The following is a 19,891-nucleotide window of genomic DNA, read 5'->3' as shown; positions in this document are numbered from 1 at the left end:
ATAAACCTTACAAACACTACAAGTGCATCTCCACAAAATAACAGACAACGGAGCAGGACAGAAGGGTACACAAGTTGCGACCTAGGGAGCTCTAATTCTACGGGCTTGCTGATTCTTGGATGGCCGTCAAATCCGTGAGTACATACACTGGCCATATTTCACCTGCGTTTCTGATGCGTTTACACTTACGCCACCGCACCCTTTGTCACAGCCACTGTTTTACATATATAGCAAACCGAAACTGCTAAACGGTACACGCTCATCAGACTGTTCACACAAGGATAGCCATAATCCACAACCGTTTCTTACAGGGTCACTTCGCATTTCTCACTCTCATAATGAAACGCTTTGCAAAAAGAAATGATATCACATAAAAAACACGTTTTCAACGTACAAAAATGCCAAGTTACTCACACATACAAGACATACACCGTCTATAACTCATTCATTCAGACTGCCAAAATCCAGGCCTGCCATTAAAAGTATTGATATCAAAATGACGCCAAGTTACGGTACTACAAACAATATAGGCTATCTTGCCTCACTGTTTTTGTTTTATTCTTCTTGTTCTGATTGCTAATTTAACACCCAGCTCAGCTTTATTCTCGAACAGTTTAGCTAGCAAAACCAGAAACACCAGGGGTAACATTTTGCAAGGCAGTTGTTTCAAAAATATCACAACAATCATTCACGAAAGAGACTGTTTATTGCGCACGAGATGCTAATTGCACAAGCCACAGCGAATCCCGCAAATTCTTTTCTGCAGTGTAAAGATTTTCATACCGGGCAGAAGGTGGATAAATAACGTTTGTGGAAATTGATCATCTCTAATTTTACCCCAGGTCTGCTACAGCATTTTAACCCGGCTCGGCAGTGTAAAGACAGCTTAAGTTAGCCTAATGTTAGACAATGAATGAGTATGTACATAACATTTACTTTTATAACAACCGTTTTTTATTCAGTAAGTGTTATAGTTGGCGTGGCCCAGGTGCCAACTGACTGACATCACACAGGTGACACTGGTTGGATCCGGTTGGATCTATGGGAAGTGAGGTCCAAAAACACACCTGCAATTACCGCTTCTTGCCATTGGTACCGCCAAAGAGAACGAAACGGAAATCTTCGAGATTCTAACTTTAAGCATCACCACAATTTCTTACAGTAGTTCTATTGTTTGTGATAAAAGATGAAAAAAGAACTCCGACTACCGTTACCTCAATTGCACCTTTGATATAGCCACTGTTAGTAGGAAGAGTTGTGCTTCACTTCGGTGTGCGTGTTCTGCTCTTACAGCTAGTTTCCAGCCCAAACCACTGCAAAGAGAACCAACTTTTTTTTTTTGTCAGTAACACTTCCTTCTGACGTCTATGACTGCAATCGTGACCACATCATTTATTTTGCTTTTTTGTATAGCTATTTCCATGGATAAAATCGCACTTATTATTATTATTATTATTATTTTCCGGATCAAATTTGTTGTGACAGGTTGTGTTGTGTGGTGTCAGCTGAAGTCCCCCAAGGGGATTAAAAGCAAAGTGGAATTGGCTAGCATTCTGGTGGACCTGAAAATAATGTGACCGGAAAAGTAAAGCTATCTTTAATTGATACATAACATTAGTATATAGTAAAAACTATATATATAACTACAGTTTAAAAAATCTAATTAAGCCCTGCCACTGCATTTGTGCAAAAAAACTGGCATGCACTGCCACCCAAAGGTGAAAAGTTTGGAGGAATTTAGATAGAGAATTTCAGTGCTCGTTCGCACCATGGTGGGGGGATTTAACTGCCACCCCCCCCCCCCCCCCCCTTCCACAATTTCCACGTAGTACCAAAACAAACTTTAAAGAAATAAAAATGGACAAGGACTCACAGTAGCCCAACACTGTTTTACTATTTTAATAGGCCTAATGCATGCATTTCATGCTCTTAAAGGTGAAAAAGCATGCTTTCTTTCCATGATAGACCAAAGTGATTACATCTGACCCAGCCTATCAATGCATTTTATTTGTATATTTGTTCCTATAGTAGGAACTGCCCAATGTTTCCCATACAATTAATTTATTTGGGTGGCCCGCCCAAATAGATTTCCCCCTGCCCAAAATTATTGGTATTTAGTTGCTTATTTCTAGAAGCAGAAAACTATATTTTTGTATTCGTTATTTTTTCTTTTAAATGTCAAAGTGGCATACAGCCAACTCTCGTTCTCCTGTTTCGCCCTCCACGCTCCCCCTCGTAGCCGAGGTATGTAGAGCAGAGCAGGGAGGACAGCGCCTGAACATTAACATCATTTGAAGGACAGTCGTGCAACTGTAGCTGTGCCAGGTAATTAAATATTTTAAGTAACCTGGGCCTGTGTTTTTTCATTGTACCATCTGAAGAGAATGTGATCATATCAAAGTGTCAAATGGCAATCATAGTGGGAATAATGTTGCTGAATAATTTCATCTGTTTTACAGATATTTTTGTTATTTTTCTGACTACACAATATGTTTCTATGCACTTATTGTACATCACTTTGGATAAATGCGTCTGCCAAATAAATGGAATGCAATATAATGTTTGAACAATTGCCTGTATCCAGTGCTTGGGGTGTATGAGACGCACATCTTGAATAAAATGCATGAATAAAATAGTTTAGTTTAGAAAACTGTATTCAGAAATAAGATATTTAATTCTTTTACATTGTAGAATAAATTATATTATTGTACTTATTTGGTGAAACTTAATTTGAATATCATGCCTGTAGTACATTATTGGGGCAAACATGTCTGGATAGGTTTGTAAGATTCAATATGTATTTCACATTTTTATATGTATTTATTTATTGCAACTTGGCCTAAGATCATTTTGATATTTGTCTTAATGACTTATAGTGCTTTGTATGTGTGAGTAACTTGGCATTTTTGATGAAAACATGGCTTTTTTTTCAAATATCATATCTTTTTGCACTGTGTTTTTCACTTTTCTACAGAATGGGCATGCAGATTAAGCCTGACATAATCACAGACTATTGTACAAACTAAGCACTCTAACCAGGATGATGTTGCTAACAAAACGATATATAAAACACATGGCACCTGAATGCTTCCCATATTCTCTGATGATATCGAGTGTCTGAAAGACAATTTAAGAACTTGTGTGCAAAGGTACTTTTTTCACGTAGACTACACGTTTTAAAATAGAAGTGTTTTTAACTGGGTGTTGTAGACATGAGAAGTACTAGTTTGTATGTCGGTTGAGAATATGGTTTGCAAATATGGCATTTGGAAGTAACAGTAGCTAGTAGCCTACTAAAAAACAGTAGGTAAACAGTAGAAATGCCATCAATAAATCTGCCATCATGAAATGCACTTGGCTCCCCGTTCGTGACTTTTGCTAAATATATGCAGTGAACATTGTGATATAATTAGGATGTCAATATTACATAAGGGAATTAAGTTATAAACACCTACTTAGTTAAATTGCCACAAACAGCTTTGCAATAAGATGTTATTTAATGCCGTCACTTGCTTGTGCTTTTAAAGAAGGTAGCCCAGTAAGCAGAAGCCTGAATATACGTGGAATGTAGATGTCTAAAGGGGTGGACATGTAGGTTGACATGTTTTGACATAAACAACTAGTTCAATTCAACCATAATTTAAGTCAGGTATTACTTTCATATGGCCTGGTTCCTAGCTGGAATGAGCCACAATGAGCCAAATCTAGCCGGTTAACCAAATGTGTAGGTATGACATAATGCAGTGTATGTTAGGTGAAAGACCGGCTAGATTAGGTTGAAATGTGATAGTTTTCTAACCGGCTAGGACACAGGCAGGCTATATTAGGCTAAAACATGAACAAATTAGAGGTAAATAGAGCTAACTTAGTGTATTTATTTGAAAACATCTGTCAAAATATTTACATCCTTTCAGATGTTTAGATGACACACTGGACAATAGCATCTAATCTGGGAGTTCATAAAAACATTCTTTCACCACCAAAATTTTTTTATTCTGTCACAGCTACAAAATAAGTCCAACAATAGCCAATAAGTATGCCAATACCGCTCACTGAATAGAAAAATAAACAAGAGGAATTCTTATGCAATTATACCACGCCATTCTAATATCATTATATGAGACTAAATATGGAATAAAAATACGATCTTACCATTAGTTTTTACATCTACAGGTATCCCTTTCAAGATTTAGTGGTCATATTTATTGTCTTGAACAATCCATCTGAGAAATAAACATGCAAGCAGAAAGTGGGGATAGGCATTTACATCAGCCACGCGCAAAACCGCACTTGCTTTTTATTTGTAATTCTTTTCTGTTCATTCTGGATTGATTGATAACTTTTATCCAGTAGAGGACAGTATAAACTTTCCAACAGTGTATGATATGTCTCATTGGAAGTTTATAACAATGACTGAAAGCAAAGCACAACAGCATAAATGGTTGCTTCAGCATAGCGTTGCAGTCAACCATAATGTTATGCAATCATATACAAGCACCCATTGAGGCATAATTTGTTGTTTTCCTTCAGTTTTTAGAAGATTTTATAAATTTTGCCAATTCACAAACATGGCTAAAGCATGTTGACATGGACTTGGGAAGTGGGTCAGAAGAGGAGAAGGAAGCATGAAGTCAAGCAAAGATATATACGAACATGACAAAGACGTACGTATTAGTACTTATAACATTTCAATTACCAATTTCACTCATCGGCAGAATAGCAACAATCAAGATGATAATTTTAAAATAAACTACTTATTTTCAATGATCCCTACCCAACCACCCCTTGCCTGATTCAACTCATTAGATTCAATAATAACAAAATTCTACTGGAAAAACAAGAAACCAAGAATCAAACTATCCACTCTACAGAAACATAAGAATGAAGGAGGCCTTGAAGCACCTCATTTTCGTAAATATTTCCTTGCCACCCAACAGCAGTTTATCATCAACTGGATCCACCCCATTGAACAAAGCAACCCCTGGATTGAAAATGAACAGGCACAATGCCGAGAGATCTCTATATCACACCTGCCATTCTTCAACTTCACCATCAAACGTCACAGCTGCTTCAATGCCAACACCATTTAACCACTCTGACAGCTTGGTGGGAAGCCCATAAAATCACAAATTCAACATTGTACCCTGTAAATATACCCCACTATGGAACAACCCCTACTTTATGCACAATAAAAAAACACTAAATTTCACCTCTTGGAAACAAAAAGGCATTACCCAAATTCAGCACATCATCCATCCCATTTGAAGAATTGGTCCAGAAATACGGCATTGGTTCTGACTCATTTCTCCAATATCTGCAGCTAAAATCACTCATTGCATCAAAAATCAAGATAATACATAATAATCTACAACCCCCAGCCATAACTGAAGAAATTCTTAAAATCACAACTAAGAAAATTATCTCTAAATTATACAAACTACTCAATTATGCAGACAATACCACATCCCTCCCAATAAAAAAATGGGAAAATGATTGTTGTTAATACCCAACGAGGACTTTTGGATCCAAACCTGCAAGAATACATTCTCCATGACTAACAACACTAACTTACAGCTCATTCAATATAAAATAAATCATAGAATGCATATCACAGGCAAAAAAATACACCAAATGGGCTTCTCAAAATTCGATGCATGCCCACTATGCCCACAAAATACCATTGACGATTATCTCCATGCAACCTGGCACTGCCCACCTGTACAACACTTCTGGCAAGAAATGACCAACAAATTATCCCTCCTTTTGGACTTCCAAGTTCCACCTTCCCCCTCACTGTGCCTACTAGGCGACCTGTCCTCAATCACCATTCCTAACCTTTTCACCAGAACCATTCTCATTCCCTTAATCATTGCCAAGAAAACCATCGTACTAAACTGGAAAACTCGAGAAAAAAAACTGAGCATTATGCAATGGACTGACCTACTCACAGAATACATATCCATGGAAAAATCACTGCTGCTACAAATAACCAAATGCAACATTTTGAGCAAACATGCCACCCAATCATCAATCTCCTACTTTCTTAATCCTCACCTACGGTACATGTAAGCAAATAACTCTTTCACATTAACTTCCTTTTCCCCCCGCCCATACTCACACACACACACACACACACACACACACACACACACACAAATACACACACACATCCCGCCAACTTACTCTCACAACCCCAATAAAGCTGGTCATAATCCATTCTCCTCATGCACCTTTCTGTGATATTTTATTACTTCTTTGCTCCAATTTCCTTTTTTGTTTTATTTTGTGTTTTGTTTTTGTCTCCTTCCATATTTTACAACAATATCAAACATCAATTTGCACTATTTTGCACCTGTCAGTTTGTCCTGTTCCATCACAGTTTGTTTGCTATTTGTTCTTTAATTGTTCCCATCCCTCTTTAAGGCCATATCTCAATTTTGAAATTGTAATTAAAAATAAAGCTGACCTCCCAAGAGGGGGGGGGGGGCTGGTGGTGGGAATATAAAAAAAAATTAAAAAAGAAATATGATAACGTTATGATTTACAGCAATGCACAATTTAAACATTTTGGGTAGATTTAGAGAAATTCCAGGACACCGGGGTGCACCTTTGAAGTGTTTTAACCGCATTTTTAAATCACTATACTTTATTGAAAATTGAATATTTGACTTGCTGTTAAAATAATAATTTTCATTAACTGGAACATTAACATGATCTACACTGTGGGTGGGTTACTTGGTCGCGAAATTGTAAACCGTGCAGCGTAACTCAGATTGTTTACTCAAGGAGAAATGAGAAATGAAGGAGCAAAGAAGTGATGACCCTGATGAAGCATTCCACTGACAAACAATTGGTTCAAGTGAAAATGAGGGCAGCATTCACGCACAGGCAGGATATGCAGCGTGATCCAGACTACAGTCATCCTAGACCACTTCACAGATTCTCTGTTATACCAGGCTTGGTAAGAAAAATATTATTAATGGCATGATTTGCTGATTTTATAGATGCAGCACGTAATTAACATTTTTATTGTTTCTCATCCTAAGTCAGGTTAGCCAAGATTTCACAATGCTCTTTGGAGATGAAGTCTCAGGCAAATTCATTGTAAAAATGGCCAACATTCTACAAGCCTAGGATCATTGCCACCTGCCAAAACCTAGCCCACTGTGCACATGTAGGAGACCTTTAAACATCTGTGCAACACAAATCAGATAATTACAGGAAGTGTACATATAATTAAGTCCCTACCTTGCCTCTCTCCCAATTGTTTGCCATCTCCAGTCTAATCATCTCCCTTTCCTTTCTCTTCCTAGAGTATTTTCCTATCGGTTTTCCTATTTGACTTTCCTTTTATTACTTTCTCTTTCTTCCTCTGTAGGACAGGAACTCCATGTAAATCAGTTGTATTACCCAAACTTTTCACTACCTTTTAAAATTTTTCCAGTTTAAATAAAGAAAAACGAAAAAAAAAGTGTCAAGTGTTTACTGAAATGTTTTGTTAATTATAATGGATGGAACAGCGACATGGCAGTTATTTTCCTGCATCTCTGTCTCCAACCTGCAAGGACAGGATGGGAAAGGGGAAGATCAGTGCCACTTATGCTGAAGTACCAAGTGGTCAAGTTCATGAGGGTATGTTGTAGCGTCACATCAAAAAATCATTGATTTTCAGTTTACTTCACACTTTCTTCCGGTCATATTTATACCTCTCTGTCAGGCAGGAATGAGAATACTGTAAGCATAGTGGACAATGTTGTTTAAAATAGATATCTTAGAGGAGAGGGTGAGCATGTTCAATTCTCTCTCAGGTTGGGAACAAGAATTGTGACATTCATTGACAAACCTGGATCAGCACAGCCCTTCCTCCCCTGCATTGGAGGAAGGCAGAGAAGCATCCAGAAGTTGTAAATAATTATGGATCAGAAGGCCATTCCCTGTCTGGCACAGACAAAAGGTGCAGCCTTTGTCAAACTGTTCAAAGCACACCTTGTGTTTGGTGTATCCTATGATGAGGCTTTATGCAACTTCTACAGATTTACCAAAACAACATTGATGTGGGCATTACAAAGAAGTGTCCCACAGTCAAGGAAATTATAGCGAGTCTTCATCATTTAAAAAGACATTTAAAAAGAACACATATCAACTTCATATACCTTTAACTTGAGCAGAAATACATCAATCTTTTCTTCTGAAAAATTCAACATTTGCAAGGTACACCACAAAATCTCTAAATACAAAAGCTGTATTTATTTAATTTTAAGAAATATGCCCCCCAAGCTTAATTTTCTTTTGATAAATATTCATCTTGTAGCCCTCTTTCACCAAGAGGACAATGAAATATGGATTTGATCCATTTCTAAAGACACTTCATTTGCCATTTTCAGCAACAGCATTAAAAAGGACTATTGTTCAGGTTACTGCTGATATGTTAGCTCTGCATAGTATTTTTGGTTTTGTTGAGTCTTTTTAGTGCAATTTTCAGTCAGTTTTCAGTAAAGATTGCCCAAGCTTGATTCTTTGCACAACAGAACTTTACTTTGAACATTGTAATCTCCAGATGCATGATCCCACTTTAACTTCATTTGGTATTAAGAGTACTTTCAGTTCTTTCATACAACAAACAATTACGCAGCAGATATAATGTATAACTTATTGGACACAGTATGAATTAAAGCTTGTTTTTCAGTACTTAGTTAACAACTTTATATCTTTGAGCACGCTTTCAGAAAGGATTCAGAGCTTTAATTATGGGTACAGAGAAAGAGTAAATAGAGTAAAAATGGTTGAGAACAGCTAAGATCTTGGCCTCAATGCCATTCAATCATGGTGCTTCTTGTGCAATCGGGTCATTAACAAATAAGGGTTGGCAAGATGAGCAATTCAAAAATCTTTTAAAAACTTGTTTTAAAAGCATGCATCAGGTTTGTTAAAATGTACATTTTGTATTTTTTGTATTTATATTGGTTTCATGTCATTTGAAATGATATTTGCACAATATTTTTAACAAAAGGTAAGACTGAATGCGCCTGAAAATGTTACACCACCTTACCATGTTGCTTCTATGACAAAATTGGCCTCTAACAGGAAGGCTTGTAATAGGAGTCAAATGGTGTATCCGGTTACACCATTTGACATTTCAATATAAAATCAAATTTGACAGGCATTATCATGGACACCGATGTAAGCACATGACCTTGGTGTGAATATTTCAAACGTAATTGTTAGAGTAAATACTAATTTTTATAATTATGATGAATGATCAATGTTTTCCTGGGGTCATACCATTTGACATGTAAACCCTAAAAATGTCAAATTATCTTAAAGAGAGTTACTAACCTTGGCATGCAGCAGAGGGTAATCAGGGGTCCTTCTCTGTGATATCATTTCCTGTCACATGGTCTTCTTGCACAATATTAACAAAATGGCTCCTTGAATGGTGGTTACACCACCTGGACACTTCAGGAAGTTGACTTGACTGACATGATTCCCCAAATTAATTATAATATTCAGAGCAATGGTGTTCCATTACTTTTATTTACCATTAAATAGTTCTAATGTAAGATTATGCCAAACTATTTGATAGGGTGTTTTATTGAGAACTGCACCTTTTTTAACCAAGTTAATAATAGTGATTATCTGGTACAAAGTTTTTTTACGGTTACACCACATTGACACTTTTGCCATAATCCCCAAAATACTCTCTCAAAATTGATTAAAACCAGAAATTTTAGACTAGGTCCTCAAAAAAAGAATGTATGCAAGTAATTAGTAAGTTTATTTTCAAATTTTAACCCTTTTAAACTTAACTGAACCATATGGACACAAAAAAATTAGCGTCACATCATTGACCCAATCTCAGGACGCTGATGTCATGGCTACTAGGGGATTGCACCAACAAGTTAATAAATGAACATTTAAAACTCTTTCTATCACTTCTGTGCTGGGACTTAAGCCAATATTTTCTGTGACTAACGCCCAGGCTTACTGAACAGTAATCTGTAGTATTTTCCCCTTAGAATTCACCAGAAATTATCATTTCACAGCTGTTCATTAAAAAAAAAAAAGTAATTTCAACTTGCTCGTTTGCAAGCTCCCCACTTCAAAACCGGTTCTGGTACCGCTGACCTATACTGATTGTTTGGGGGTTCTGCTTTAATGTTGGGAAGTTCGATTCTTTAAAATGAATCGGTACATTCGAGTCAGTTACATCAAAATGAATCAAACTTCCAAGTTGTCTGAGTTATTTTCTCATACTTAAAGTTACAATCTCGAAGATTTCAGTTTCGTTCTCTATGGCGGTGCCAATGGCGAGAAGCGGTAATTGCAGGTGTGTTTTTGGACCTCACTTCCCATAGATCCAACCATTGTCGCCTGTGTGATGTCAGTCAGTTGGCACCTGGGCCACGCCAACTATAACACTTATTTACTGAATAAAAAATGGTTGTTATAAAAGTAAATGTTATGTACATACTCATTCATTGATACATTAGGCTAACTTAAACTGTCTTTACACTGCCGAGTCGGGTTAAAATGCTGTAGCAGATCTGGGGTAGAATTAGTGATGATCAATTTCCACACACGTTCTTTATCCACCTTTTGCCCAGTATGAACATCTTTACACTGCAGAGAAGAATTTGCGGGATTCGCTGTGGCTCGTGTCTTTTTCGTGAATGACTGTTGTGTAATATTTTTGAAACAACTGCCTTACAAAATCTTACCCCTGGTGTTTCTGGTTTTGCTAGCAAACTGTTCGAGAATAAAGCTGTGCTGGGTGTTAAATTAGCAATCAGAACAAGAAGAATAAAACAAAAACAAAGGAGATTTCATCAAAAAAGGGCATCAAGGCTGAAGGACCATATGAGGAAGCGTAATAAAATAATAACAATGCTAATCCATACTGCCGCATTCTTTTATTTAGTTTTCTCCGGCTTGACATCTTTACACAGAAATCAGACCCGGCTCTGATCCACGTAGCCTATACCCCGGCTTTATTCCTATCATTATGATTACTGATGAACTTGATGTCAATGTAAATAACGGTAACGTTAAGGCCAGTTCAGATCAATGATTCGCAACGAGACAAAACGGTTTTAGAATGTTGCAGAGAAAACTGCAGCGGTGTGAACTGGTTAGTAGCAGAGCCGTTGACTGCCCCTTTAGTTAGCTACATTGCAACGTTGGAACAAGGTAGCATTGCATTCGAGAGACGGTTGGCGAGGTCGGTACCGGTCGGTAGCGTTAGCTAGCGTTTTTTCTAATTGTTAGCTGACATTAGATTGTGTTAATTACATTAGCTAGCTAGCTAACGCAACGTTACCTGATATGAGAGATGGATACTGTGCGCAACGTTGTCTAAACTAATGTTGCCTTTCTTGACATGGTCCGGTAGCTAGCGTTAGCTGTGCAAATAGCTATGTAATTTAGTAACGTTACATTGTCATCAAATGTAATACGAAATCTACATCAACAAATAATATGACCTCTCATGTTACACAAGAACTTTTTAGGGTTCCATAACTTTCTCTGTTATTGTAGCAGACATCGGAAAAAACAGTACGCCGCTCACACACAAGTGAGTTGAAGAGCAAGCCTGTTGCGTTAGCTCCGCCTACCCTCTCTGGCGGACCAACCACTGATGGGTGATGGAAAACGCGTCACTAACTATGCGCCGCTTGTGATTTTTTCCCAGGAATGTCGCCACAGACACCAAGTTCTTTAATCATAAATTATTATAATAATAATAATATAAATTAATATAATAATAGGCTCAATCACCATTGTGTTACCTAATTTGGCGATAGATAGTGACTTAACAGACATTTATTTAAATGAAAATCTTCGAGATTATTACTTTAACCATTAAAAATACACTCACTTCACCGACTATACGGTTTACTTTATTCCTGCCTCTCTGGCTCTAGCTCGACTTATTCACTTGCAGCTCTAGCAAAACAGGTGCTCGCGACAATGTATCATAACAGTTCAGAGAAACTTTATTTCTTTTCTCCCGCTCCCGAGAGAGTACTCAGCAAAACTTCTTCGCTAGAAAGACGTGCTCTTTTACCAGCAAGGTAAACAGCACAATGCAACGTCTTTCCCACACACAAGCAACTATCATATGGTGTGAATTCACCCTTAGTCCAAGAACTATCTAAACAGAAGCTAGTGCTAAGCAAACTTTACTACTATAACACTTTTTAGCAACTGTAACGACATTGATTCTGCAATATCAGTCTGAATCTTGCCGTGCCTCCTAGGACTCTGGGAAAGTGGGCGGCGCTAACCGGTCACTACAGCATGAAACTTGAATGAAAGGCCATCAGTGGTGATGAATGATAAGGTCCCAGCTGTGCATAGTGGCATAAAAAGTTAAGAGAGCTGGTCTTCTTAAATGCCAATTTGCAATAGATTACTCAGTATGTAAAACAGACTACATTTCCAAAAGTATGTGGACACCCCTTCTAATTAGTGGTTTGACTATTTCAGCCACACCCATTGCTAACAGGTGCATAAAATCAAGTATACAGCCATGCAATCTCCATTGAGAAACACTGGCAGTAAAATGGGTCGTACTGAAGAGCTGAGTGACTTTCGACATGGCACTGTCATAGAATCCCACCTTTCCAACAAATCAGTTCATCAAATTTCTGCCCCAGTCAACTGTACGTGCTGTTATTGTGAAGTGGAAACATATAGCCTACATAGCAGCAACCAAGGCTCAGCGGCAAAGCAATAGGCCACACAAGCTTACAGAATGAGACCACAGAGAGCTGAAGCGTGTAGCGCGTACAAATCATCTGTCCTCCCTTGCAACACTCACTACAGAGTTCGAAACTACAGTTGAGGCCAAAAGTTTACATACACCTAGGTTAAAGATATTCAAACTCAGTTTTTCACAACTTTGCACATTTCATGTTACCATGTATTTATTTTGGCCAGTCAATTAGGGTATCTACTTTGTTCACATCAGAGGTCATTTTAAAACAATCGATTAGAGGCTGATTTATTTCAACTTTAATTCACTATATCAGAATTCCAGTGGGTCAAAAGTTTACATATACTAAGTTGACTGTCTCTTGGAAGATTCCAGAAATTGATGTATTTACTTTTTAGAAGCTTCTGATTGGCCAATTGTCATAATTAGGAGTTAATTGGGAGTTAACTGGCACCTGTGGCTGTATTTAAGGATCTACACCTTTAGAGCAACTGCATTTTTGCCCTTGAAACCATGGGAAAATGCGAGCAACTCAGCCAAGACCGCAGAAAAAAACTGTGGACCTCTGCAAGTCCGGTTCCTCCTTAGGAGCAATTTACAAACAACTGAAGGTACCATGAGCATCTGTGCAAACAATTGTATGCAAATATAAAAACCTTGGGACCACATAGACACTGCATCGTTCAGCAAGGAGGCACAAATTAACTACCGGCCTCATTCCGAGGGATGACTGAAATGCAGATTACAAAACTGCTTTGGAAGAACTGCTGACCCTACTCGTTGCCATACAATTATTGTCACAACAGTAGTAAGTACAATATGCACATAAACACATTTCAGGCATTTAAAATATTGAAAGGCAACTGGTACTGTCACGCCAAATTTCATCCCCCCATTCTCTTCCGGGGTTATGTTTCCGGTTACGTTCCCTTAATGCGTAAGTTAACATCAACTTGACTACCGTGCCTGCGTGGTTGCCAAGCATTCTCTGCTGATTGCTAACGACGCTATTTCACGCAAGGCGCTCGCAAACTGCCAAGAATTTACCTTGAGAGGCAGAGAAAATACGTCAGCTTAAGGAGCCAAAAAAAACTGCACGGCTAAGCCTATTCTTTTCTTTACATTTGTTTATATTCTCATTCTTTTTCTGATTAGCGAGTAGTGTTTGCAGTTACTTCTATCCAATATAGTCTAACTTATTAGGTACATTAGATCTAATCTTTTTTGCTTTTACTGTTGTGATTAGACAGATTGATTAATTGCTTTTAACAACTGACTGATTGGCTGTCTGACACAGTATTACTGACTCAGAGAAATTAGGTCTTCCAAGGTAACATACTAATCACTCATCTTAAAATCGACAGTAATCTTGGCTCAATTGAACAAAATTATTTTGTGTGTCCTGCTGTTTAGGTGATTCCATTTACTATGGTAACAGGAGGGTCATTCTGACAGAGGAGGAGAAAGTGGCGGTGCTCATTGAGACCCATGCAGGCCATTTCGGACCGAAGAGGATGCGGGAGAAGATCACTCCTAGGTATTATTGCCGTGGCATCACGCAGGACACCCTGGATTGGGTTAGTTAACCATTGTGAAATACAGGGAGCCCATCAAGCCAGTTACCCCATGGCACATGGTCGGTGACTGAAATCATTGATGAATCTCACACACATAAACAGACAAATTTATACATAAATACACACACACGCACAGACGTTTTCTAAAGTGGAAACTTGACTCCATACTCTAGGCATGGACCTCTTCGGGCCAGTGGCAAAGTCTACAAAGGGGGACAGGTATTACCTTACACTAATGGACTACTTCACCAAGTGGGTGGAAACCAGGACCTTCACAAAGAAAACGGCAGCCAATGTGAAAGAGGTGTACATTTTGCTATGGCACTGCCACTATGATCAGTAAGAAAAAAACACACGTATGTTTTATCATTTTGGCACCACACAGGCCTTGAGGGACATCTTCACATGGTTTGCCTAAAATTATCCTCACCGACCAGGGCAGTGAATTCAAGAAGGAGGTAACCTTATATTTGTACTACTACACATTTAAATGGTTGAACCACTTAAATGTGTAGTGGTAATGTACTAATGCACATTTAAATGGTGATAAGAGTTAACATAAACATATTTTCTATTCACAATACAGATTTTAAATCACTTATGAGTCTCTGACTTTTTTAAATTAAGACTGAGGTGGCTTTTAAGGAGCTACGGATCGAGCACCGGGTTTCATCGGCATACCACCCCCAGACAAATGGGCTCTATGAAAGAATGAACCAGACATTAAAGGCATCCATTGGGAAGACCATCCGGGGCCAACAGGAGAGGTGGGAGGACAGCCTCAGAGAGACTGTATACGCACACAACATCTCTGTGTACAGGCCTCGACCAGGTACTCCCCCTTCTGCCTAATGTTTGGGCGGGAGGCACGTCTGTTTACGGGGGTATGTCATTTGTTTTTATTCATCTACAGATTAGCTTTAGCACCAAAACTAAAAGCAAGGGGAATCATCTAGCCTATCTCTGTAAGATCTATTTAGTATTTTGGACTGAACGCACAAAGGTGAAAATGGTATTGATCGTCTAGTCCAGTGGTCTCCAACCCTGGTCCTGGAGAGCTACAGGGTCTGCTGGTTTTTGTTTTCACCTTAAAATCAGCATCCAATTGATACCCAAGACACCAGGTGAGTTGAGTTAACTGTGTAATCAACTGCTCTAATTGATTCATGAAGTGCAGAGTCACTATGAAAACCAGCAGACCCTGTACCTCTCCAGGACCAGGGTTGGAGTCAATCAAAAACATGTTTGTCAAAAATGTTGGCATGTTGTGCCTTATATTTCACAGTGCGAAAGGTGATTAATGTGACCAGGCCACGACACAGAAGAGACTCACCAGTAACAATTTCAACCCAATAATCATCATAGTTTAATTGTTAAAAACCGTGTTTTGTTTTTGTTGTGACTTGAAACAATTTCGAAAACATTGGGTAGCACTGCTTTAGAATACCGTTTATTTAATTTCGGTGAGGCAAGATAGCCTATATTGTTTGCAGTACAGTAACTTGGCGTCATTTTGATATCAATACATTTAATGGCAGACCTATATTTTACCAGTTTGAATGAATGAGTTATAGACAGTGCTTTGTATGTGTGAGTAACTTGGCATTTTTGTACGTTGAAAGCGTGTTTTTTTATGAAATACGATCCTACGCAGCTGACTTTCATTTTGGAATTGACGAAGTGTAATCTGTCGTCAATTCAGTCTGAGTTAAAGCAGTTTGTCCCAACTCGACGAGGTAACCCTACAAGCACTGGGACTTTGAGACACCATCAACAATGTGCATAACTAGAACGACCGCAAAAAGCAGACCAAGTGTTATTAGGAATAAAACCACATTGTGAATATTAGGGTTAAATCGTTCAACGGGAAACACGTTGTTCGACTGCAGAAAGGTGAAATAATGCTGTCGATTTTGCATCCGTAGCGCCCAGTAATAATGTTATCGGTGTTCAAAACGTACGCACGACAAAACAGCAAGATGTAGTTGCGTTAAATGTTTCACGTCATTGTTCAAACCATTTTTACAGCCAACGAAATGGTTAAGAAGCATCTTAGCAACTGACTTGATGAGCAAGCTAGCTGTTTTGGTCGCTCATTGCACATACTTTGGCAGTCGCAGTCTTCTTAACTAATTTACGTTTCCAGTAATTCACTGAGTTTTGGGACTATGATAGCCTACACTCTTAAATCGCGTATTAGTTAGTTCAGAATTTAAGGTTGTCTAACCTGGACCTTCCTGCGGCGCCTTCCGCGATATCGGTCCAAATGTAGGTAGACAGCAGTACCTTGAAGCAGGCAAGCCCGAGACTTCAGAGGTAGCTCCGTGAAACTGGTAATTGCTGCTGGCAACAATTGGAGACTTCCGGTTAGAGTATTTCAAACTAAAAGCTCGGTAAATGAAACGGTTTCTTAGGTGTGATTTTGTATTTTTTCTTCTTGTAACTAATACAGTTGGATATAATTGCACATTATATACTCATATTTAAATCCATACATTTAACATTACACATGGGATGGCAGGTATGCCATCCAGCCAAGTTACGCCTTGGCGGGGCATGCCCCATACCTATACAGCACCAAGAGTTTGGCACTTTTCAGGGTTCCCCACAGAAATAACCGCAACAGCCACAGATTCTCAGCCCTTAAAAACATTAATTTCTGTACATTCTGACCCCATTTCAACAGACAGAATTCATAAACAACTTCACATGCCCACACAATAAAGGCCAAAACTAAGGGAATTTTGCATTTTCTCTTTCTTCTCCTTCTTTTTCCTGCCAAAAATGCTCCTAGCCCACAAAGAATATGTCTCCCCATTGGACATTTTACCGACACCAGCCAATCAAAATGTCATATACACACACAAAATCTATCATAGACATATCTTTTTACCCAAGAAAATTTCCAGTCTCAACTGCTAGTCTGTTTGTGTCTCGGTGGTAAATGTCATAGTCTATGGATCATTTAGTCACAGGCTCAAATCCTGCCTGAAGCAAACTTTTCATTTCTTACACATGCTCATTTGCTCACTAATAATTCTCTATTACTTCTCAACTATTGCTTTTGCACCACATCTACCCCGTCTTTCACTGAATGTATAGACTGCATTGTGACATACCATCTACATGTTCAGTGAACCGGCTACAATATAGCCAGGCCATATGGCAGCCATATGCATTTCATGATGACTCATTTATTGACTTTCTTTAAAAGTTACACCAGCTGACCACTATGGAGTTTCTACTAACTACATTTCTTCACTTGGCTACTGTAGAACACGTTCTTATCAGCAAACGCCATGTTTCTACATTAATGTTACCTCGCCCTGTTCTCTATCTACCCACATACAAACAATTAGTAGCCTACGTATGTACTGTCTGCAACACCCCATTAAAACATTCCATTTAAAAACATGTCACATTTATAATTATAACTACTAGTAGTGAACATGAGAAAAGTACAAATGCACAACAGTTTTCCCACACAATTTTGCACGTTCAACAACAAAATAAACAAGTAATTAGTACCGTTTGTTTTACCGTTCAATAAAAAAACTCACCTCGCTCGTGGTCACTATATTTTCTTTGCATTATAGTCTGTGATCATGGCAAACCTCGCCTACATGTCCATTCTGCTAAAAACATATTGTTTCAACTACTCAATTTCATAATTTGTCCTCATTTCTCTCGTACTACTGTTATTTTCTGATATGAAAATATTGCTGGGAAATATGTCTGTGCTGCTATTCTCCACTGCCAAGTGTTCCTATTCTCCTCGAATTCTCATGTAAGGTCAGTGATCTAGCTAAGCAAATCAGCGAAGAGGAGTCCTACCTACGGCTAAGCATATCAAAATGCCTTATGAACCTTAGAAACACTGAAAGTGCATCTCCACAAAATAACAGAAAACGGATCAGGACAGAAGGGCACACAAGTTGCGATCTAGGAAGCTCAAATTCTACGAGGTTCCTGATAATTTTGTCAATGAAGGCTCGTTGGATGGCCGACAAATCAGTGAGTACACACACTGTGGACATTTCTTTCGTTGCTTTTTTGATGGTGCAACCGTCTTTTATACTTAAGTCACCACACCCTTTGTGACAGCCATTGTTTTACATATATAGCATTGCAAAAGGATAGCCATAATCCACAACCATTTCTTAAAGGGTTACGTCACATTTTTACACCCATTTCCACTCCGCAGCTCATCACGACTCATGTGCTGAACTTGCCACCACCAAAATCTCGCTCTGCCTCCCAATCAAGCCAGTCTACATCCGGGACTGCCTACGCTGTATGCATGTTTGCATGTATGTATGTGTACGCATACATCTCATAGTCTACATTATGCATTACTGTTCTCACTTTCTCATAACGAACACTTAGCAAAAAGAAATGATATCTCATAAAAAAACATGTTTTCAACGTACAAAAATGCCAAGTTACTCACACATACAAGGCACTGTATATAATCCATTCATTCAAACTGGCAAAATCTAGTCCTGCCATTAAAAGTATTGATATCAAAATGACACCAAGTTACTGTACTGTAAACAATATAGGCTATCTTGCCTCACCTAAATTAAAGAAGCTGTATTCCAAAGCAATACTACCCGATGTTTTCTAAATTGTTTTAAGTCACTTGGCCCATTGCTTGCTGTTGAATTTCTCCAGGCAAGCCAGCCTTGCTCTCCTTAGCAATGAGGAACTAAACGGAGAGATTAGAAACCTTAAACAGCAAAATAGCAGTATCCTTACTGAGCTCCTTTTGGTTAGCAAGAAAGCTATGCGGCATCTAGAACAGAGGTGGGCAACAAGGGCTGTATCCGTTTCTGGTTCTCATTCCAACTTCCGGCCTTAATTACTCATTTAGCCCTAACTTTTACGTCATCTGACAGTCTTGATAAGCGCAGGAACGACAGACGAAGACTGTTTTCAAAAGCTTTGCTCTTACAGGGAGGAACTGTTCTGGCTAAAAAGTGAATGCCCTGCACTACCGCTGACCCACTTTGCACATGTTTGCTGTCACCCGTTTCAATCCCATCCCCACTCACCTCATTTCAGCAAAGGAAAATTCATAGCCAAACACATGGGAACGCTTTGCACCCTGACCTGGGCCTAACGCATAACCAAGTCAACATGAGGACGCATCCAAAACCACCTAACAGTGATGCACGGGAAGCACCATTTGACAATGGTCCATCATCTCTTCCACCTTTTGCTGCACACACATCCCCAACATACAGCAGGGAGGACCATGGATCCAAACATGGACACCACCCATCTTCCCTCAGTAAGTGAACAGGGGAAAGGGGGGTCCAGTTTTGATTCAGGTTTCTCTAGTCAGTATTCGTCTGCGTCCTCTGACAGAGACTTTTCTGTCTATTCAGATCAAGGGTGAACATGGAACTACCTCTTTGATATGATACTTACAGAGGTCAGATGGGAATGCTGAGTTATTTCTAATTGGTATTGATTACATGATAAATAGTAATTGATGTGTAAAGGGGGAAAATTACCTGTGTTCTCTGTTTCAAATGTCATCATCAGGATCCTGGAAAGGAATATGAGTGTCAGCTGCTATCAGAGGCAGAATTTG

The 19,891-nt window shown here is 38.7% G+C and overlaps 1 protein-coding gene across 2 annotated transcripts in view; it reads right to left on the bottom strand.

The window, feature by feature from the left end:
* The window catches only part of phkg2 (phosphorylase kinase, gamma 2 (testis)), a 58,244-nt gene extending 41,612 nt beyond the window's left edge, over positions 1-16,632 (bottom strand). The window contains exon 1 of one of the 2 annotated variants that reach the window (XM_035404454.1): positions 16,520-16,632. The gene's annotated coding sequence lies outside the window, so the exon portion shown is untranslated. The remainder of the gene's footprint in view (positions 1-16,519) is intronic. The other variant, XM_035404455.1, reaches the window with a different exon arrangement.
* Positions 16,633-19,891: the final 3,259 nt, after the last annotated feature.

Source organism: Anguilla anguilla, chromosome 2 (assembly GCF_013347855.1).
Source record: "Anguilla anguilla isolate fAngAng1 chromosome 2, fAngAng1.pri, whole genome shotgun sequence".
Taxonomy (NCBI): domain Eukaryota; kingdom Metazoa; phylum Chordata; class Actinopteri; order Anguilliformes; family Anguillidae; genus Anguilla; species Anguilla anguilla.
The sequence above is the reverse complement of the archived record's forward strand: the minus strand, read 5'-3'. Positions and strand labels throughout refer to the sequence as shown.